Below are 22,361 nucleotides of genomic sequence, written 5' to 3'. Positions count from 1 at the left end.
AGATCAGAGGCGGATGCCCACGCCCCCGTCGGCCAGCGGAGCGCCTGGCGCGGTCCCCGCCCGCCTGGCGCCTCTTCGACACGCGTGTCCTCTGATTGGCTGGATTCAACACCCTGCTCTCCCCACTGGCCAGCTTCGTGGGCCTCACCTTGCTTCCGCCCCCTTCGGCTTCGTTTGCCCTGACTGAGGAGCGGCCTGTTGCGCAGCGATTGGGCGTCCGCAGCGCGGAGGGTGAGCGGAGGCGTTTCTCCCACCCTCGGACTGTGATTGGACTGGCGCGGATTCTCGAGGGGCGTGGCCGAGTCCGTTGGGTTGCGCCTTCTCTCCTTTCTCAGCCCGCGGAGCGGCTCTCGCGGGAAGTTGGTGGAGGGGAAAGGGGGCGTGGCCTCCTGGCTCAGGTTGCCTCCGCCGCCGCCGCCTCCGCCTCCGCCTCGTGCGCGCGCTTATTCGCTTCCTGTCTCGCTGGCTCGCTCGCTCGCTCGCTGCCGCGGAGCTGCCTGGCCGGGCGGGCCCGGGAAAGAAAAATAATCCCCGAGTTTCCAGGACCGGCCCACGCAGGTAAGAGGGTGAGGCGGGAGCCGCTGGGGGACCGAGGCTGTGGGAGGGGCGGGTCCTGCTCCGCGGGGGCGAAGAGCGGGCCAGGAACGGGTTAAAGGGGTGGGGCTCCGCTGCCCGGGGGCTCTGCGCGGCGTTTGCGGAGGGCGGGCCGGGGGTCTCCGCGGGCCCGGCCAGCGCGGCCTCCGGGCGGGGGCTCCCCGGCGGAGCGCGGGTGCCGCGCGCCGGTGCTCGGCCCCGTCCTGGGGAAGGGAGTCCCGGGCCCGCCGTGCCTGACCGCTGCGGGGCCTCCGGCGCGGTGGCCCCGGTGCTGCCGCCCTCGCCCGCGCGGCAGGCGCCCCCCCGCAGGTCCCTGCCCGGAGGGGCTCGCAGTGGGGGCCTGCGCGCCGGGCCTGGCGGGGCTGCAGCTGCGGGGAGCCTCGTGCCCGGCGCGCCCCCTGCCCGCAGGGGCCGCGGGGTCGGAGGCAGCGCCCTGGGGCAGGCTTCCCCGGCAGCCCCTGCCCGGGTCTGCGCCGGTCTTCCCCAGCAGGAGCCCTCCCGATGTCCATTCCCGACGCTTGGTCGTGCTGGCCGCGGTTGATGGGAGGTGGAGTCTGAGGCGGCTGGGGGGCATCCCTTATAGCGAGAGGTGTTTGGAGAAGCGCAGCGGGGTGGCACCGGTGTGAGCGGTGCTGAAATCCAGCCTGGGGCAGCTTAGTTATTTCGTATATCCCGCTTTCCCCTAAGGCGCCGGGGAACACAAGCCTGGGCTGCACGTTGCAGTCGCGGCCCCAGCCCTGCGGGGGAGGATGGGGCGAGGGGCCTTGCCTGGCCCACAGGCACTCGCTGTGCTCCATGGTAAACAAGGGCCGGCTTTTCCAAGCCCTGCCCGGTCCCGGCGGCATGTGGTGTGCAGAGAGTGCGCTGCCAGCATCCCAGATGCCTGAATCGGAAAATCTACGAAACGCCAGGATTTCCATCTGTTCCTCCTGGCGCTGCCTGATTCCTGACAGCTTTCCAACCTGAGAAAAGCCCTTCGGGTCACGGGGTGGTGAGGTCTTGCAGGCCTTGCTGCACCCACGTTTCTCCTCTTTACTGAGTGACTTTTGCAACCTGTCCGGGCCTGTCTTTGCACAGAGAGCTCGTGTTTCAGCTCTGAAATCTGCGTTTGGGGTTTCTTCCAGAGGCGGAGAAGCATTTATGTGAGGCTGAGCATCAGCGTGAGTTGCTGGTGCATTGTGTGGCATAAAGTTTACCCTCCCCGACATTTGGGGAAAGGAGCTTCCAAAAGCCTGGCGGAGTAGGAAAGCGGGCAGTTACAGGCCTGATTGAACCAGGTGTGAAGTGCGGGGCTCTTGCCAGGGCATGTGCTGTTCAGGTCCGTGTGCCGCTGTCACATGCTCGGCCGAAAGTAACCTTCCCCACGTCTCTCCCACTGCTGCGCAGGCGCTATCTGGGTCGGGCAGAAATTTCTGAATAGCTCTTTGTACTGGCCAGGCACCTGCTCGTTCAGGAGTAAGGCAGTGAAGGGAGCGTGCAGCGGCGCCACCCGAGCTGGCTGGGGAAGGGCTGCTGGACGGGCGAGCGCTGCCCTCCTGACCTTAATGTCACGCCAGCAGCGTTCTGGGAGCCATGGATGTCCGCACGTGGGAATAAACGGGCTCCAGGAAGGGCGATCCTTTCCGGTGGCTCCACCTGCCTTGGGCTGCACTGCGAGTGTTTCGCACTCTTGCCCCTCCTGCCGTGAACGCAGCCGTGCACCCACGGCGGCCCAGCTTCTGCCTCACACGCCCCGTCGGTAGTACAAGGAGCACTGGGGAGCTTGCACGGGGCTTCTGGAGCTCTGGAGGACTGAAGCGCTGTCTCCTGGCCAGTGATTAATCCTGCTTTACAAAGCGATCTGGTGTGTCCGAGGGGGTGGAGTGCTGGAGCGGGACCTGGGCACTGGTTCGAGCCCCCATTTGGCCCTGACGGTTGTGGGGTGACGTTAGGTCACAGGCGCCCGGCTGAGCCTCCTTACAGGGTGCGAGGACAGAGTGGAGTGGAGGGGGACTCCCGCCTGTTTCTTGCAAGAGCAAGAAAGGGTGTGCGGGGCCTGCATGTCTTCAGCAGTTGCTCGTTTTGCGTGGGAAGGCTTTGCTGAGTCTGTGGGTGTTTGCAGGGGGGCAGCTGCAGCCAGGTTGTCAGTGTCAGGTTGTGTGTTGGCGATTTCTTGGAAGTGTCTATGTCACATGCAGAGCAGCTTCTTAGTGGTAGAGGATGCAGCATGCGGAGCCCACGCGCGGCCATCGCCTGCCCTCCAGCCCAGGAGTCCAGCGCTCGTTCCTCTTCGGAGCCGGCACATCTCTGCAGGGCTTTGTGCGGGAGGGAGCAGGCAGCCGTCCTTTCGCCTGCTGCGCAAGTGAGAGCAGAGCATGTGCAGAAATAAATCACCTGTTGTCATCCTCCTGGCATGGAACAGAATGGTGCACACTTAGGATCCTGAGCTCTCCATCAGCCAGGTGTGGGGTGAACGTGGGCTCAGTCCAGTCTAGTGCCAGGCACCCAAGTGTGCCTCCACGGGGGATTTTTCACAGCCTACGCACCCCGGTTCCGGTATTATTATGCGTGCACTGTGCTGGTGCGACTGGGACATACTGCGATCCCTGGATTCTGGTCCTTGCTGTGAGAACCTGTTTGCCAGCACTGCTCCGTATCCCCCTTTTCAAGAGAACTCTGTTCCTGTGGCTCTTACGAACTCCTGCCCCTTGAATCTTCTTACTGCATGCCTGGAGCAGATCCCTGCATGTTTTATTTAGACGGTGTTTATTCTGACTTCTGTTGACTCATCCTCAAGGGGACTTATAATAGATTATAATGCACGCGCAAAGCAGTGCTGTCACGGTAGATCTTAGCCCCTCGGCCAGTGGATGGACCCGGAGCGCGCTTTTCTTCGGCTCTGCAGTCTGGGGGTGACTGGCCATCGGGGCAGACTCGTCCTTCTAGCTGAGGGGACTGATGTGCCAGCTCTCTGCAGCCGTTCCTCTTTGCCCGCTTCCCTCTCGGCCTGGTTTCCTGGGAGCCAGAGCTGTGGCTCCAGTGGTGGCTGAGGCTGGCATGCTTCCCAGGGCAGCTTCCAGTTGGTTTCCTTCCTTCCTTCCTTCCTTCCTTCCTTCCTTCCTTCCTTCCTTCCTTCCTTCCACGGGACCACCTCCAGAGTCCTGCTAGGCACTATGGTGGCTTTATTGCTTCTGTTTTAACGCTGACACCATTTCCCACTCTTCTCCTGCCCGATGAACACAGGTGAAATCCTGTGAGCAGTCGCTCTGTAGGTGCATTGTCACACACCTGATGTGTGTACGAAAAGGTTGCAGCAGGAGCCATACAAGAAGCTTTGCAAAATTCTCCTTCGTCGTCTCTTCCAGTCCTCTCTCCCCCATGCTTAGCATAGGATGCAAGTTAAAATTAATGGGTTGTCCTCTTGTTTAGAAGGGAAATACACCCCGGTGGTGGTGCAGGGTCCCTGGTGAGGCTGCAGCAGGGCTTTGGTGTTGGCATTAATATTGCAGCCTCGGCAGAGAGTGAAAGGTGTGCTAAAGTACATGCCGAGGTTCGACTTGACACTGTACGAGAAAACTTTGCGCAGGTCTTCTTTCTGGCAGTGTGCAGTTTATTTGCAGAACACAAAATTAGCAGAGGCCTGTAATGATTAGCAGCTGGCTGATAGCCCAGAAATACGCAAAGCTGGACCTGGCAGCACTTGGCAGTGATTTTCTGAAAGACAATTGTTCTTTAGCTCTTTTTATTATGGCATCGATTATTTGGCAATAGCAGTCCTGTTTACAGTGCTGATTTGGTCGGCGCACGTGTACGGGACGGTGGTGGCCCGGATGTGACCCATTCTCTTACACCTGCAGGCTTTCCTTTGGGTACTTTTAAGCGACACACCTGGCACAGACCTGGTCATCTAAAAGATATGCCAAGTGTCTGCTTTTCATCTCCTTAACTTGACAGCCGCACATGCCCTGGCATGCTGAAGCAGGATGACCTATTGCCAGTGTGGTTGGGTCTGTTTGCGGTAACCCGTGTTGGCTGCATGCAAAAACCACAGCCTGATGCATGTTTTCTCCCTTCTAATTGCCGGGGAATCCAGGATCTTGGTTCTCTCTGTAGGACGCAATGGCTTTGAAAGATGCAGTGGCCTCATATGAATGTACTGGACTGGATGGGACGAGATCAGAGGGCTGTCTGGCCTGCGTTTGCCTCCAATTCTGGCCAAATGCTCCTTCAAGGTCAAGGGGAAACATGCCAGAGAGGGGTTCCCTTTCTGGCCCCACGGCCCTCTGCTGCTCGGAGGTGAGGATCCCCCGCACTCCGGCTTTGTCTAGTGACCTTCCACAAAGTTGAAGCCTTTGTGACTTGGGATCATCTCTTCCAGCATCTCTGCCAGGTGCTGTTTGGAGGCATGCTGGTGGCGAATTCTGAGCCGTATGGACAGCATCTTTACTTCATAATGTAAACGCAGCCTGTGTATGAATAAGTTCCACTGTAAAATTAGCAGCACGTTGGGGCGCCTCGTCCCGTGCTGCCGATCTGAGCTTGCCTCTCTCTGGGCTGGTTCGCAGAGATGCTTTTCACTGCCAGTCTCCTGGCAGAAGCTGAGGGGAATCAGGGTGGGCACCCTTGGACTGGCAAGCCCTGGCAAGGGGTGTGAATCCCGCACAGACAGTGGCGGCTTCCCTGCGGTAAAACCCCGTTCTGGAAAGAAGGTTGTTTGGTCCTCTTGCTGGATCAGCCTACGGTCAGCCTGCCTCCATCTGGCGTCAACGAGGTGGCTTTGAATTCCAGCCCTCATCCTCTTGGGCCATGTTGACGGGGGCTCACAAACACCTGGAGGGCACCCCTGTGGAGAAGGGGGCCCTCGGAGCTGAGCCCAGCTGCCTCGCTGTGGTTGCTTCGTGCCCAGGGTGTGGCAGCCCCCCGGCTTCGCAGGCTGGACCAGCCGGGCCTCGTCGGCCCGCGGCATCTCACGGCTTCCATGCTCCACTGTGCACTCTGTGCTTTTGTCAGCGCCCCGGCAGAGGGGGGTGCCTGGCCCCCTCCCCTGTCCTTGTCACTCCCCAGCCAGAGGTAGCCGTGGGGATGCGGAGCCGCTGGGTCGCTTGCTCTGTGCTTGGAAGGGGCGCCGTTCCGTGCTTTCTGCTACAAAATGGGCCACCCTCCTGTGTGATCCAGTTCACAGGCATTGGGGGGGGGGCATCTGAACCCCACCCCAAAGCAGGTTGGCCTCTGCATTGCAAAATGCTGCTCTAGCCACTTCACATGGCCAGACGTAGCCGGTCCCTTCCATCTTTCCTTGTAGGACTAACGTTCCAGTTCTCTGATCTTTCCTAAACTTGTTCCGATTTCTCTGAGTCCTTCTTAAAGCGTGTTGCCCAGAACTTGCCAGTCCACATGTTGGCTGACCGGCTCACGGTGGAGCGGATTCTGCTTTTGTGATCCTGGAATTCTGCTGCTTCTTCGCGTTTGCCTCCTTCGCAGCCCCTTCGTGCCTCTGACTCGTGTTCCGCTCGTGATCGCACTGCAAGGGCCAGTCGGAATTTCTTGTCAGGTGTCTCACGGATGTCAGTTTATATGATGGCTACTTGGCTACTTTTTGATCATCATACAAGATGGTCCTGGTGGGACTTGTCCTTGACAACTCTGTGCTCCCTTCCACTGATCGCCACCTTGGTGTCGAGGTGCTTACAGTCTGGGTGCTTCATAATCTCCTCCAGAACTGTCCCCGATATCGAAGCCGGACCGACTGCTCTGCAGTTCCCCAAATTCTGCACTGTTGCACAACGTTTGCCCTCCTCTAGCGCTCTGGGTTATCCCCAGTTTGCCAGGATTTCTCAGAAATCATCAGTGAGCAGCCCTTCCAATACCGGAGTTGCGCTTTCTTCAGGAGTTGGGCCTCAAGCTCACTGACAGTGCTTAGATATTCCCTGGCCCTGTCAGTCTGTTTGCCAGAAATGCTGGCTGGGACGGATCCTCCTGTGGGGGAAGATTGAACCGAAAGAGGAATGGAGCAGAGTTCAGCCTTCTCTTGACCTCGGTCAGCGTTTCCCCATCTTGGCTGAGCAGCGACGTCTGGCATTCTTTCTCTCCTCCAGCGTCAAAGAAGCCCTTTTCGTTATTTGTAGCAGCCATCACGGATCTCCACTCGCCCGCCAGTGCAGGCCTGTCTCTCCTGTACTCCTCCTGAACAGGTCCCTCTTGAGGTTCGGATCTGGCCTACGCTTTTCGTGTAGCTGCACTGCCCGCTTTTCTGACCTTCCCCATTTCCCTCTTACGATCGAGCACTAGCATTCCCTGCTTCCCTTTCCCCACAGCCAGCCGCGTCCTTCTCGTCAACCCTCTCTTCCCTGTTGGCCAGCATCAAGGATGGCTGACCCCCCTTTCCTTCCTCCACCCTCCCTCCGCACAATAAGGATGGTAAACGCCTTGCCAGCTGAAAGCCTGTGGCATCTGCCCCGCAGGCAATCTCCCCGTGTCCCTGGCGCTCTCCATTGCACAGCCAGCCTAAGGAGCGGGTGCAAATTGCACATTGCGTGTGCTTGTGTGTGGCAATCTGAAATGCCGTTCAGCGTTGCAGCATAGCACGCACACCCAGCATTATGGTGCTGTATCAACATTTATTCCCCGTAAAATGACATTTCCCTTCCAATAAAACCTGCTGGTTACTTGAGGCTCAATTGTAGCAGCCATTGGAATCTTTATTTGCCAGGAGTGAAAACGGCACCCTGTGGTCCAGAAGAAGGGGGCTCTCGTTAGGGTTGGGGTGGGTGCGGGATCTTGTGTGCAGAATTGTAGCGTGGCTCCAGTGCGGAGACCTTTGAAAACGACTGTGCTGCATTTGAGGTGGTTGACGATAACCCAGAGGGGTCTTTTCCCACCCTTTGGTGGCCACGTCGTTCAGAACGGAGACATGCTGTCAAAGCGCAGAGTGGGATCTTGCGCAGGGAGCCCTTTGTGATTTGGATTTTCTTTTCACCTTGAAGCTGCTGCTGTTTGAATGCAACCAGTTTCAGGTCTCGGTTGACTCGCAGAGGTTTTTCACCCGAGCCTTCCCTTGCTTGGCCAACGTGGGCGTGTTTCTGGGCCATTTGGAGCTTGTTCATGATGTGAGCATGAACTTGGTTAGATGTTCGCATGAGAGCAGCGTGGCTCTTCTGTCAAGTCATGCCCTAAAGAGGTGCTTGTGGTGTCGAGTGCGAGAGGGACTGCGAGTTCCCTGCCTTGATTCTAAGCAGGCCGAGAGCATTGCGGGGAAAGGTTTGCTGTCTCTGCATGATGGCTTTACTATCTCAGATATTAAAAAACCTCAACTGCCACTCAGTTTTTCACCCAACTCTTGCTGGATCAGCATAAAAACAGAATTTCTTATTCACTTAAACAACCCTTTAGACATCTCTTTTTGGCACCAAACCCAACTCCCAGTGCTTTAGCAAAGCCTTGGTTTACCAGTCTTGCTTTTCAGCCTTCTTTTCCCTCTTTCCCATCCATTCCCTGCATTTAGATCTACAGGAAACCCTTATTATCTCTCTTTTGCATCTTAATCTGTAGAAATAATTGCATTCTGCCCAGTCTCCTCTTCAGCATTGTCTTTAAAATTAAAGAAGCCTTTCTCCTTTTAAGGCAGAAGTCTCTTCTTTTCAGCTGGTGAGAGGAGGATGCGTTTCAGAGCAGGGTGCAAAAAATGGAAGGGAAAGGCCTGGGCCCTGCTCGGCTCTCCTGGCTCCGGAGAATCTCATGCAGGCACTTGGTCGGCCCCTGTGGGAGCTGATTAAATGAGCCTTTGGGCTTGGCCCACACTGCTTTTTCTGCTAAAAGGCTTCATGCAGCACCAAAGAACCAGGTTTCAGATCGGTTGTCCAAACAGGGACCAAGTGCTGGATTTATCCTGACTTTCCTCCCTCTGTAAGAATCCACATTCCTGCCCGCAGCAGCATCACTGTCTGCCCGTGTGGCTGGATATCCAGTGGTGAGAGAATCGTGGCAGGCAGACGGTTCTTCTCTTTGTGGCAGAATGAACAACCCTGTGAGGTAGGCTGAGAGACGCCAGCTGAGCTTCAAGGCCAAGCAGGGGCCAGAACCCCGGCCTCCCGGTCTACCTCCACCAGCTCCGGCTGCCTGGGACGTGCCTGGCCTGCCCTGCCCTGCCCCTCCCCACTGCCCAATTTGCGTCTCTGTTTGCTCCTGTTTTCTAACCTGCTGCAGCATTGCTACTTCTGCGCTGCAAAGTTTGCTTTAAGCACCTCTGTGCCGGTCCTTTCTCGGGACGCAGCGACAGCTCTTTGTGGCCTACAGAGCGGATTGTCCACGGCGGCTCTGGCGACAAGCTCCCTGGCTTTCCCTGGCTTGCGCAGCTGCGTTGGCCACGCACAGGAGCGAAATGTCCGCCCGCCGCAGGGACGCATCCTGTGGGCGCGGTGAGTGATGCGCCGTGTGGCGGCAAGTGCGTGTTGAACCCTGGCTGGCTGCGTAAAGTAGGTCAGCTGTTTTGAAGGCATGGTTATTTTATCAGTGCTTCCTTCGTGGCGGTGGATGCCGGTGTGTTTTTCAGATCAACAGCTTCATCAGGAAATCGGCGAGGAGCGCTGCCGAAGTGGGCTCTGGGGGGCTCTTGCCGCTCCCCCCCCCCCGTGATGCAGAGCTGTGTAGATGTGAAGGTTCAGGGCGCCGTCCAGCGTGGATCCCCGAAACTGGAGGACTGGGGGCATCTGGTGGGGAACGGCAGAAAGTTGCGCTGCTTCTCCCGTCCCACAGAACCGGAGGCCACTGGTTGGGCCATTTGCTCACAAGGACGAGGGGAAACCTCCCCGGCAGGGCAGGGAGGCTGCACCCCTCCCCTGCCATGGGTGGTTCCGGACGGACCCTGGGACCCCGTCTGCCGAGCTCGTGTCCTCCCGCCGGACCTCCGCTGGGGCGGAAGGCGAGGGGACCTGCCTGCAGGGCTGGTCCCTGAAAGCCCACACGCCCCAAAGCCCACAGAGAAACACCAGTCCTCCAGGATTCCTGTCTGCATGTGTGCGTGCGTACGCGCACGGTGGGCTATCCTCAGCTTGGCTCGTGGCTGATGGGGACCTGTGGCCCTTTTTGAAACACTTACTGGCTTTAGGGTGGATACCAAAAGCCGGCAAAAAACAACTCGCATGGCATTCTGCAGTATTACATCTTTGGACATGTGACGTTCTTTGATTGGTGGGGTGCTGATTAATTTATGACTTCACTAGGTGCTGAAGTGTTTGAAAAGTTGAGGTTTGCAGAAGCTCCCAAGCTGCAAAAAGGAGAAGAAAATCAAGTCGTTTCCGCTTTTCATCAGCTTCTCATAAACCAGCCCTTTCATATTCTTTGCACATGCGCTCTCCAGCTTTTCCCCCCAAATAAGAAAGCAGCAACTCTTTTTATGGAGGGTTCTTATGCAGACACACACATACACATACACAGAGAGAGAGAGAGAGACAGACAGACAGACAGACAGACAGCTTAAGCAAGCTGTACGCAGTAAAACCCTCTCGTAAATGTCATGAACACGGGGCGGGGGGGTTTGCTTGAGTACCTTCTTCTTAGGTGGAATCTCCTGGATGGGAGAGGAGGCTGTTTGGAGCAGATAAAAGGTTTGCCGGAGAAAGACCCCGGTCGCCATTTCAAATTGGATTCTCTGCTGTTGGACTGTTCTCTGGCAAGCAAATTGCAGGACTGCTTACTGGGTGTAGTTTAGCTTAGAAAACCGCTGAAACCGCAGTTGCCAAATCTGTATGGGCACAGGAAGAACCTTCCATTCCCCAAACTTGCAGAAATGCACTTTGGGACTTAGAATCCTAGAACAGAGTTGGAGGGGGGGGGCGCTGCTGGTGCAGGACACCAGGTCACACCATCCCGCTCAAAGGACTGTCTGGTTTCGCCTTGAGTATCCCCAGTGAGTGAGAGCCCGGGGCTTCTCCAGGCTACTGGTCCACTGTTCTGTTGCTCTGACAGCGAGGAAACTGTTCCTGATATCTGTCCTGCATCTGGTTTCTTCTAGCCGGAGCCTGTCATTCTGCAGTCAGGGATTTCGAGAAGAGATCCTGTCCTCCCTCTTTGTGGCAGCTGCCAGGGACTTGCACTGTGCCATCATACCTGGCCGTCTTCTCTTCTGTCAGTCCCTCTTTCCAGGCCCTGGGCCATCCTTCCTGCCTTCCCCTGAACCCTTTCTGATTTTTCTGCATCTTTTGTACATTTTGGTGCTCAGAACTGGATGCAGCATTTTAGATGCGGTCTGACTAATGCAGAGTTTCGGGGAACTTCCGCTGGTCGCACGTGATACTTCTATGAAAGGCATTTACCCTTTTTGTGCTCCATCACACTTCTGGCTCCTGCTCAGCGTGTTGGCCCACAGCAACTCCAAGGTCTGCCATTGGGAGAGGGGGGGAAGGAGCTCACCTGAGTCTCATTTTCCGCCCCATGTATAATTTTGTGCACCTCACTTTCCTTGCCTTTTTCCCCTGCTTTATAATTTTTCCTTGTAAAGGGAGGGAGTGCTCTGAGCCCTGGATCATTTTCGTTGTCCTTTTCCTCATTGTTCCACCTCTGAAATACCTTCTTTTTTAGGTCTGGTGGCAGGAACATGGTATTCGAAGTGTGATCACACTTAGATGTAGGTATGGAGAATAGGATATTGCCAGTTTTATTTTCAGTCCCTTTGCTAATTATGTTTTAAAGTGGAGCTTGCCTTCTTCACGGCAGCCGCAAACTGGGTCAGCTTTTCATCCAGCTGCCCATCACAGCCTCAAGATCTCCTTTTTGATGAGATGTGACTAGCGGAGTTCCCAGCGACTCATGCTTGAGCCTGGAAGATTTTGCCCCAAGGTAGCTCGCTTTACACCAAACCGCATTAGCCATTTTGACAGCCATTCCCCCAGTCTGGAGCACCTTTTCTTGCAGCTTTTTGTTTTAATCCCCTAAATCTTGGGGTGTTGTGCTCCCAACTTTTGTGAATTGCTGCTCACGGTGACTGTTGCAGCGTTGAAGCAGACATCATATTAAATCTTTGGGTGTTGTTCATCTGCTTGTCTTGGGTGTGCAGGCTTAAGATTGATTTCTTGTCTTTGGGTTTGCCCTGGGTGTCCTATAGTTAATGAGGATGTAAAGGGATTGGCAGAGGCATAAATGAAAGCAAGCCTTACACGATCGAGGGAAGAAATAGAGCATTCTACTGGTAGGACATCTGTTTTTCTCCTTGGATATATTTTTCGCAAGTGTGAGAACCACTTCCATTTGAAAGCGTTAACTGGCTCCGATCCATACAGACTGCGTTTGAAGCTAGGCTGACATTGTTGGTTGTGTAAAACCATAAAATAAAGAAAGAATCCAGTGTATTTCGAAGGAAGCTGAAAACAGTCACCTTCCGACCCTAACCCCTCCCCCTGCTTTGATCTGATACAGGGACCATAATCTTTAGCCGCACTGTTTACTGGGAACTCTTGTCCGCTGTGGGGCCCCTAAATGAGTGGATGAGGCACAGGAGAGGTTTCCATCTCTGCCAGATGTCTTGCCAGGGGGTCTGCTCTCCCCACGGCAAAGTTGCCGCTTCCTAGTAGAAACATGCTGGGGCTTGACCTGGGCTGCTCTTTGCTTCCCAGTGCAAAGGGCATCTCTCTTTGCTCCTGCTCAGGACCGTGGCGTCCCTAAATGGATTGCATCAGACATGCGTCCTCTTCCTCAGTGCTCACGACGAGGATCGCATGCAGGAAAGGCGCATTTGGCAGTGCTGGGAGCCATTTGTCTCAGGGAAGCAAGGCAGTCATTTCCTGACGTCACGGCACCCGCAAATCAGATGCTCTTTACCAGGACCGCAAATAATTTCTCGATCCCTCTTTGAGGGCTCCCGTTGTGCTTCAAAATCACCTTCAGGTAACGGAGCACAGCTTTCGCGGCCGGCCTTGTCCCTTCCTTCCTTGCCGGGCAGCGGGGAGGTTTCTGTGCTCTGAGGTGCACTAGAGCTCCAGGGTGCCTTCCCGGCCTCCAGCAGGCATGAGGCCCTGCCACGGTCCGGGACCGCCGCCTTCACCAGCGTCACTCCCGGCCCCGTTTGGTTGGCTGTGCCGCAGCCAGGGAACGGGTGTTCCGAAGCTTGGCCAAAGTGGATTGATCCCTCTAGTTTCCAGGTTCTAATTCATGCATTTCTTGGAAAGGACGGCAGAAAAACTAGCGGCTGCAACAAAACAGAACAGCTTGTAAGCGCACGGAATGGCTGGTGTCCTTCCGCAGAAGTTGCCCATGCCTCCCTGAGATATCAGCTAATTTCTTTTGTCAGTTGGGGGTCGGGGGTGAGGTACCTTTTTACCTCGGTTCTGAGCAACATGCAGGCAGCCAGAAGAAATTATTGTTGGGGTGCGGGGCGTGTAAAAGCAGAGGTCAAAGCTGTCCTCCCCCACCCCACTCACATGGGTGCTGAAAAATAGGGCAAGTTGTGGGGGTGCTATTTTCCCGGCCACACAAGCCCCTCGCCTTGCGGTCCTCAGTTTGCGGCAAGAACCCCCGCTGTCGCTCGGAGAGGCACGGGGGACACGCTCTTGCACGCAGGTCACAGCTGCTGTTGACCACAAACGGCCTCGTCCCATCTCTCTGGAAAGGAGTGCCCCGGCACAGAGGCGGGGAAGGAGGAGAGGACCCACGGCTCCAGCTCAGCGCGAAACGGATGCTCGGGTCTCCCTGCGTCTGAGCACCTGGGCTTCCAGTCGGGCGCAGGACTGGTCCTTGATGATCAATTTTGCTGGAGCTGTTTTTTCTGTGATGTGTCAAGATGAGTGCAGCTGGTATCGTAGCACTTGGAAAAAGATGCTTTTTCGGGATCTGTCAAGCTGCCTCTTTAACACACCAATCCCTGTTGTGTGTCTTTGGGGAAGATGTTATGCTGCTAGGCTGTGATCATTAAAACACTGCATCTTTTTGTTTCCCACCTCCATGCTTTTCCTCTACTTTGGAAGGTTATTGGGACATACAGTGTTTTTTATGCAGTGTTTTTTCCCCTTCGCTTTGCTTCTTTCGAATTATGAGCAACGCTTAGAAATTTGGTCTTTTTGTTGAGGATGTTTTTTTTACGTTCCGTGGAGAAAACTGGCTGTGTAATGCTGCATGATGCACTAATATTGATGGTTCTGTTTAATCCTTTAAAGAGAAGAAAAGAAGACTAAAGTTATCAGCATTCAAAAGGCAAGACACATTCTTAAATATATGCAAAGCCTTAGAGAGACGGAAGCGCAGTAGTCACTGCTTTGCAGGAAAATTCTGACAGGACTGTCACATCTTTCGCAATGTAAGATTTGAATTATTAAAGCTGCCTTTGTTTATTAAATTGAGCCTCTAGTGAGAGGATTAAGTGGAGAAAAATGGCATGTCAAGCAGAGCCATATTGGGCATCCTTTTTAATGGCTATTAGCACAAAACTGCCTTTTTTGTTGCAAAAAACTTTAAGGGCACTTAAGTAAAATGATTTCTTTTCCGTTTGCATCTTGAGAAGTGGTTTCTTATAGCCTTTGTGGAGAGGATGGGGAAGCTGAGAGAAGCGTCTTATTTAGTCAGTCAGTATGCCCTTTTAAAACAAACACCCGGACGAAACTTTAAGGCAGACATCTTTAAGAGGAGCGGTTTCTCTGAATCTGTGTGTTCAGACGTGAGTGCCAAATAGGAAGGACACTTGTGCAAATCCTCGTGCATGTGAGGCTTGTCTCAACAGTGGTGAAGTGCAAGGCAGTTCTTCTCGTCCTACCCGCCACCGCCTTCTCTGGGTCTCAGCGGTCATACACTCAACTTCACACTGCCATTGCTGAGTGTTGTGTGTCACTTAAGTATCACCAGTGCTTTTTTCCACAGTCCATTGCAAAGACAATCTCCCCCCGGGCATCCCCGCCCATCCCGTGTCTTTCTGGACTTTATGAGAAATATGCAGATAATGGAAAATCTTAGCCAGCACCTTTAGACCTGTAGGAAAACTGTAAATCTCAGCAATTCAGAGGAAGACTCTCTTTAAATTGGGGATTTTTAAAAATAGAACCCAAAGCTAAGGAACTAAGCTTGTTCCCATGCTTAAAAGCAGAAGAGGCAGGAATAACTTGCTGAAGACTGAAACCTGGGTGGTCAGAGTTGTGTTGGCTTTTTATTTTAAAATCCTCCTTTGTGAAATGCATGCTCGCAAGTGGGTCATTGTGCATTTAAAACAAGAATCCTTTGACTGTGGGGAGGACTGAATCCAGCTTCCTGCAGAATGTTTCATGAGTGCCTTTTCTGACACCACGGGCAGTCCTCAGGATTAATCAGTCTGCAATTAGGCGGGATTGTGGTGGGCCGGGCAGATTAAACTTTTCTGCAGCTGCCTTGAGGAAATGGCATTTTGGCACCTGGTCCTTGCGGGCATCCAAGATGAGTCTTGATAGGGATTGTGTGGCAGGGAGAGGCTGCCCCGGAGTTCTTGCATCCAACTTCAGAAATTCTAATTACCTGCATTTTATCTTCCAGGTGGTTACTTCTTAAAAACTTGGCTCAGAGATGCCTTAGTGTTTAGAGGCCTTCTTTTGACTTAAGGTAAGATGATCTTACACCTCCGTCATGTCACTCTGTCTGAATGCCTCTTCTCTCTGTTAGAGCTAGACAGGAACTCCTGGGGCCAGTGATGTTCTGAACACAGAAATAGTGAGTGCTTTCCCGTTTTATACCTTTCTGGACGTTGGGCTGTATGCGCAGAAGGAATCGTGCTGATAGGAGCCTTCCCTTCCCTGCTTCTCTGGGCGAGCTGTTGATCTCAGGGACTAAACCAGTGTGGTTCTGTTGCTGGAATATGCAGACAAGCTGGGGGTGCAGAGCTGAAGGGTCTCTTCTGCAGGAAACATAATTTGCAATCTTTTCGTTTGCTCAAGTAAGCAGAATTAACTGCAGACGGAGAGAGGGGCAGTTAAGTTTTAAATAATCGTATTCTTAAGATCTGTCTTAGCTTTTTGTGTTAAGTGAGAAAGCTGAGTTCTGAGGAGGCAGCAATTACAGGTCCCTGCAGCATGCAATTACAGGACGTGCGATTTCCCTCCTGCTGCTTGAGAGACGAGTTCTCCTGAGCAAAACGTGATTCTGGCTCTTCAGCTTAGTTCCCTTCGCAGCCTTAAGGATTGCTGCGTTAAATCATGGAGTAGCAACTTCAGGCTTTCTTAACTGTTGAGTCTAATTTTGTAGGACATGTTAAAATATTGTTACCATAGACTAATGTGAAGGCTTTTAAAACGGCGAGCTTGGACCATCGCAGTTCCTGGAGAAATAATTGTTCGGGCAGTTTCTTAACCACAGGGCTTAAGTGGAGAGTTTCGCAGAAAACCACTCCGGGTCGGGAATTGAGCCTGGTCAGTGCGGCAGGTGGGCTGGAGGCAGGAGTCAGCGCTCCCAGCAGCAAGGGCCTCCTCCGTCTTGCATCCAGGTGACAGCAGCGCAGGATATATTTCTGTCTAGACTCTCCCCGTGCCAGCTTTTACCTTTCAGAACGTCGAATTACCACAATATTTAGCACAAAATTTCACCAAGTGTTGCCGGTGTGAGGCAGGTGACAGTCACACACTCTTTGGGCCTTGTGATGACCTTGCGAGAGGAATATAATCAGACAAGAGCCAGGGACATTTTCTAAGTGAAGAAAAGTGGGATGCATTCATCTTAACATCTTGGCTCAAGTACAAAGGGAATACATTCCTTTTTTCTGCACGGCGACAAAGTATCTTTGTGCAAAGGGCTAGCGCAGAGGTCGGCAACCTTAAACACTCAAAGAGCCATTTGGACCCATTTCCCACAGAAAAGAAAACACCGGGAGCCGCAAAACCCTTTTGACATCTAAAATGAAGATAACACTGCATATGTCATTTTTTACCTTTATGCTATGTATAAAAAACTATAGTGTTGCATTTATGAAATCAATGAACTGCTACAGAGAAAACAAATTTGTATTTCTGCATGCAACAAAAACATATTAGGCATGCTGGTAAACCAGCCTCGTCAGCAGTGGAAGCAAATGAATCTGTCCCCATACCATGAAACGTTCTGTTTTCTTCTGAAACCTTTCTTTTCTTGGATTTATCCATGGTTGGCCTCCCGGGGGTCGAAAAGCTCAATGAATCGCGTGCCGGCGGGTGTCGCACATTGGCGGTTGTGGCGCATATTTTGAGCGACAGAGCCGCAGCGGAGGGATGAAAGAGCCACACGCGGCTCCGGAGCCGCGGGTTGCTGGCCCCTGGGCTAGAGTGATGCCGCCATGATTGGAGTTTGTCCCTTGGTGCAGAAGAATCCATTTCTGAGTCGCATTTGGGGTGTGAAATGCATTGTGTGTCCAAAGCTGACTGTAGCTCCAAAAGATAAGCATACACAGATTTGGTGGTAATGCAATTCCAGGGCATCTCATTTATGGCTGTTTTCCCTCCTGCCCACATATTTGAACCAAATGCTTGCTGATAAGGAACTGTGAGGGTGAGAGGCAGTGGAGAACTGACCGTCCCGATCTGCACAGCTTTAATGTTAGGGAATTATCCATGTCAAGAGAGAGAGGCTAGATTGAATCCCGTGGAGGAAAAGCAGTTGTTTTCCCAGCCTGCTGTCTTGGGCACGCATTTTAAAAAAGAAAAAAAAAGATGGATGTATCAAGCACTGCTCATAAGGAGCTGCTGAAAATTATTTTGCTGTCAAAAGGACTTCATTGGAGACTTGAAGTGCCGTACTGGGGATTTGGGGAAGCGGGGAGGGGGGGGGCAAAATGAGCAGGGAGGGCAACCTATTGGTGCTTTGCGTAAATTATTTTTGCCCTCGTGAATTATTCATTCTTCCCAGCCCAGACTGCTTTATTACAGTATTTAATACATGTTAAATGACAGTGACTTGCTTAATACGGGGAAGGAAGAGCTTGGAGGCGTTTGGAGAAACTCTCCCAGCAGTGGCGAATTGAGTGTGCAGCCGTGGTGTCGCCCGAGCAAACCGATTGGTTGGTATTGTGCTTAAAAGCTTCGGGGTTCAGCAGCCAGTGGATAGGAAATTGGTGCCTTTGTGTCACCTCAACAAGCTCTGCTGGTTAAATTCTGCACGGTGTTTCTAGTCCCTGGCGTGAACACCCCTTGGCTTGGCTTGGCTTGGCTTGGCTTGGGGATGGCTGGTGTCTCAAACAGCATTTTTCGAGGAGGCAGTGGGAATGGCTAGTCATGAATGTAAAGATGGGTTTCTTGGAAGACTCTCTTGGAATGGGGAGCATGTCTGTCTCTGCAGGATCACACACCTGCCACAAAGAGAACCCAAGAGCCGGAAAAGCGCCCTGCAGCAGGAAAGCTGTGCTTCGTGTTGGGTTGTCCAGTGCCATCTGCCCTGGCGAGGGAGGATCTGGCCCAGTGCAGGCAGGCTGAAGGCTGGGCCAAGCGGAGGGTGCAGCGCCTGCGGTGCAGGGAAGCCTGTGAGGTGGGAGCCGCCGGCCTGCAGGGAGGGGGCCGCTGGGCCTGCCCCCCTCCCTCCGGCAGCACCGAGCTGGGCCTCCCTGAGGACTGGCAGCCTGTGTTGCCGTCCAGCCGCATTTGCGCTTCTGAAGCTGGACACTTCTTGCAACATGTGGCGTCTCCGTATTTTTGCTGTGGCGCTTACATCCGGGGTCCCCTTGCCCTTTGCACCGCGGCCTCCGGGGGTATGAAATGGGCAGAGACGAGGGGTGCACCTTCCCTGCAGGGAAAGCAGGACTCCCACAGGGTGGCCCCTGCTTTTGGTGGGGTGGCCCAGCTGTCCCCCCCCCTGTAAGCAGGACCCAGTGGTGGGACAGCGCTTGCAGGTCCCTGTGATTTGCTTGCTCTTCTGTATGCCCTGCCTGCCAGTCCGTGTCAGGAAAACACCTGAGGTGTGGGCGAGGCATAAAGAACAGAATGAAAACCTTCAACATCACGGGTGGGGTGAGTGGTCTCAGGTGCGGCTGGCTAATGACCTGTCCTGTGTAAAAATGATGGCAGGTGCCTTTGTGTGCAGCATGAAGAGGGTTTTATCAGAGGGTCGCTGGGAGGCTGTTCGCAAGAGCCTCTTGGAGGTCAAAATGGGGCAGTGTTTGCCTTTGGCTTCCTGCGGGATGCAAGTGAAGCGATTCTGAGTAATAAGCAGAATTGGGGGTGGGGAGAAGGCAGTGGAGTGGTTTGCACTCCGCATCCCTGGCCGTTCTGCCCCCAAGCATTGGCTCGCTGTATTTGGCAAAATCTTTGCGTACCTGCAAGGAGCATTTTTCCTTTTTCGCTCTGCAGACCAAACTGGGGTTCTGTCCTAATAAGAACCCTGTTAAGAATGTCATCATGGCTCTTTCAGCATCCTTGTCTGTGTAGTGTTGACCATTCGCAAGACCCTCGGGAGAGGAGGGGTCCTTCCATCCTAGTGTGATTTCCTTCATCCTGGGATGATCAGGGAGTGTTTGGGCGAGAACATCCAAGGAATCCGCCAAAAGTGCCTTTGGCGAGAGAGCAGAAAATGCCTGTATTCCATCAGGGTCTGGGATTTCAGAGTAGCCCAGAACATTCTGTTTGCTTGCCCCAGTAGCAGCAGCTTTTTCTGTTGGAATCTCTCCCCTCTGCCAGTAATGTAATGCTATATTCATTGCAAAATATGCACACGCACAACAATTCCGTCTGGAAAATGTTTTCGTATTGGCTGATATCATAAACTTTTGCATAATTTGAACTGCATGCATGTTATTTTAGAACTGAAATTTCCCCAGACATTTTGTGTCTGGTTGCACATTTAAAAAGTTCTGTTGTGTGCTGGACATTTTTGTCTTTTCCGCAGTGTTGTTGGTTTCTGTTTTGCTCTGCCTTGGCCCAGACCTGTTCACAGAATATGCAAGTATGTCTTTATTATGTGTTTATTGTATTTATAGCCAACTGTTTTCCTTTAAGGAACTCAGAGTGGCTTACATATTCTCCTCCTCCTCTCAATCTTTTCCCTGTGACAACAACCCTGCAATGTAGGCTGGGCTGAGAGTCTCAGCTGGCCCAGAGACACCCAGGGAGCTCCGTGGCTGAGCGAGGACTCGAACCCAGATCTCCGAGTCCCGGTCCCACACTCTTAACCACCACACCACACTGGCACTCTGCAAAAGAATATTTGGAACATGAAGTGCCCACACTGATGGGTCAAAGGGCCTGCTGGCAGTTACTGGGTAGATTGGAGCAGGTTATTTTTTATCAGGTGAACATGAAATGCTTTGGGTCAGTGAGTTGTAAGGATTCATGTCTGGGAAATTAATCAAGAGGGTCTTGGTTTTCCTGGAAGCCCTGGGCACTCTGGCCTAGAGCAGATCTCTGAACTAAAGGAGGCTGAATCTTAAACACAGCACCTGCAAATTTCACGTACCTGGCGAGGGACATTTCTGCAGGGCTTGGGTGTGTCGGCGAACCGCTGCTGGGATACCGGAGTTCAGCGTTTTGCTTGTGAGTAAGCTCCAGTGGGCCTGGAACCCACCCCCTCAGTTGCTTGGCAGTTGATCAAGATTCGTTTTCTCCCTGAACTGCCCCCCAGATTTGGAGTTTTTCCCAGAAGCAGTCCTTCGGAGCCGTGTAGCTCTTGTTTGTGTTGTTGGCAAGCGTATTTTTAAATGATGAGGCAAACCTGCTTATTACTAGCTTCTTAGCTGCAGGAATTTAAATTAAAAACCCACAGATAGTGACGGATCTGGCTGGTGCTAAATAAACCCTTGTATAATTTTTGAGAATGTTCCAGGCTCTCTTGCCAACAAGCTAATTTTATGGTGGATCAATGGATTCCATTTTTTAGGATGATTGAACATGGTTTTATGGTAGTCCTTCTTTGTCTGGGGTACTGCTATGCGATCTGGATCAATGATACGGCCATCGTATTGTCTGCCGCCACACAGTTTGTGATAGACTGTGTGGGGTCGAAGCTTGTCTCCAGCATGGTCACTGGGGGTTGGCTTCCCAGGCATCCGAGATCTCAAAGCCTGCCCGTCGGCAGCCAGTAAATGAGAAACACCCCTCCAGGCACGCGGGGGGCAGCATCTGCGACCCTCATGCTCGCTTTTTGGCTATCTTAAGCAATGGGAGTCAGTCCCTAAGTGTCAGTTCTTGGTGACCCGTTGTTCCAAAAAGCAGCCTGACCAGCAGAGCACAGGATGGGAAGGCCTCTCCTCTGCTCCCTTGACAGAAACTGCCCGTGGGAGTGATCTGGAAGCTTTGTGTTATTAACGCACCGAGTGAGCTGTGCTGACCCTGCTCTTCATGCATCCAGTCATCTTTCTATACGCCTCTCGGTCCAAACAGATGCCGGAGTGGTGGACAGGACAGAGTTAAATGAGTAAAAGGATAAAAACAATACATTAAAAACAAGGGCTGACTTTCTGCATAATAGTCGCATTTACGGGCAAGTTACAGTAAATCTTTTTGAGACAGATTCCTTGAAGCATCTTGGCTTATGAGCCCCGGTTCGCTATTACTGAATTCCATAGTTGTGCATCTGGCTATGAAACTGTCTGGAGTTTGGGTGGAGTGGAAGAAGAATTTTAGAATTTGGAAAGGGAACAAAGACATTGAAACTAAAGAACAATTTGCAGTTAAAAATTAAAACGAACCAGTTTGCTGCCTCCAGATGTCTGTTTAATACCTTTCCAGCCTCACTTGGACAGACTTGTCATCAGGCTGTTGGTGACATTTTAGCCCAGAACGCCTCTTTTTTATGTTAAATAGCACGGACGGTGGGACGAAACTGCGCAACACAGCAATGGCGCCGGCAGGGACCCGTTTCTGGCGATAATCTGAGCAGCGCACCCACCGTAGCAGGCATAATGCTCCTGGCTGTTCTCCAAATGGGAACCCCGAAGGATAGCATGGTCAGTCCAAGAGAATGAACAGATTACCCTTCCCTGCCTCCTTGGCAGAGCCCATCCACTGGAATGATTTGGATTGGATCATCCGCTGCATCCGGGAGGGTTGGGTTTGGACTGGAATGACTGTCTCAACCATCCCTTTCCCCCTCCTCTCAAGCAGACCAGGACAAAGGCCTCCCGACTAAAAAGCTTTAGTACATTGAAGCTGCCCAGCTAGGCTGGCCTTGTAGCGCAAAGAGAGAGTATTTGGTCCATGCCGAGTTGAATACTAGCTGTTGGTGAACCGGGGCTGAATGATAAGAGGCCAGTTCCGAACAGAATGCCCTCCTCCCTCCAGAGTGAGAAATGCAAACGATGCCTCCAAGCCGGGGCCTCCTGAACCAGGACACCTTGCTTGGAGCGTCTGTGGTTTCTTGACTGCTCTGCCCTCTTTAACTGCTTCCCTCTCCTTGGATTAATGATGTGACCTCTCCGTCCCTCTGCGCAGCCTGCTCAGAACTTGAACTTCAGCAAGGGCCTACCTTCTCAAGCATCTTGCCCCGAAATGAGGGATTTGTGTGTCCTCCCCATCGCTGGGGAAGTCTCCTGCACCCAAAGGTGGCGTTTTCCGGAGCAGCCCCTCATTCCCACACCCCAAGCTGCTTCCAAAGCTGCAGCACACCCTTTAACATTTAACTTAGGGAGCTGGTAGGTTCTCCAAAACGGGAGGCATCCAAGATCAAGCTGGGCAGTTTTGGAGTCGGGCACTGGACCCGATGACCGCAGAGCCCAGCTGTCCTGTAATTCCATGATTAACCAGGCAGCTCCTTCCTGCCCCTGCCCTGCCTCATAAAAGAGCAGCACTGGGCACAGTTCAGATTGTGTGTGTGTGATTTTGGAACATCCGCAGTATTTTAAACACCTCCTAAGAGAAAGTTCCTAGATTGTTCTGCCTTTACTGCTGATTTCTGGA

General features: G+C 53.0%; 1 protein-coding gene across 4 annotated transcripts in view; it reads left to right on the top strand.

The window, feature by feature from the left end:
• Nucleotides 1–465: 465 nt before the first annotated feature.
• The window catches only part of GLCE (glucuronic acid epimerase), a 44,517-nt gene continuing 22,621 nt past the window's right edge, over nt 466–22,361 (top strand). The window contains exons 1-2 of one of the 4 annotated variants that reach the window (XM_044444808.1): nt 466–558; nt 15,055–15,120. The gene's annotated coding sequence lies outside the window, so the exon portion shown is untranslated. Of the gene's footprint in view, nt 559–1,466; nt 1,872–15,054; nt 15,121–22,361 lie in introns of those variants that run through there. The other 3 variants (XM_044444809.1, XM_044444807.1, XM_044444810.1) reach the window with 3 other exon arrangements.

Source organism: Varanus komodoensis, unplaced genomic scaffold, assembly GCF_004798865.1.
Source record: "Varanus komodoensis strain SLA01 unplaced genomic scaffold, ASM479886v1 scaffold46_1, whole genome shotgun sequence".
Taxonomy (NCBI): domain Eukaryota; kingdom Metazoa; phylum Chordata; class Lepidosauria; order Squamata; family Varanidae; genus Varanus; species Varanus komodoensis.
Note: the sequence above shows the minus strand (reverse complement) of the source record. Positions and strands in the feature narration are given on the sequence as shown.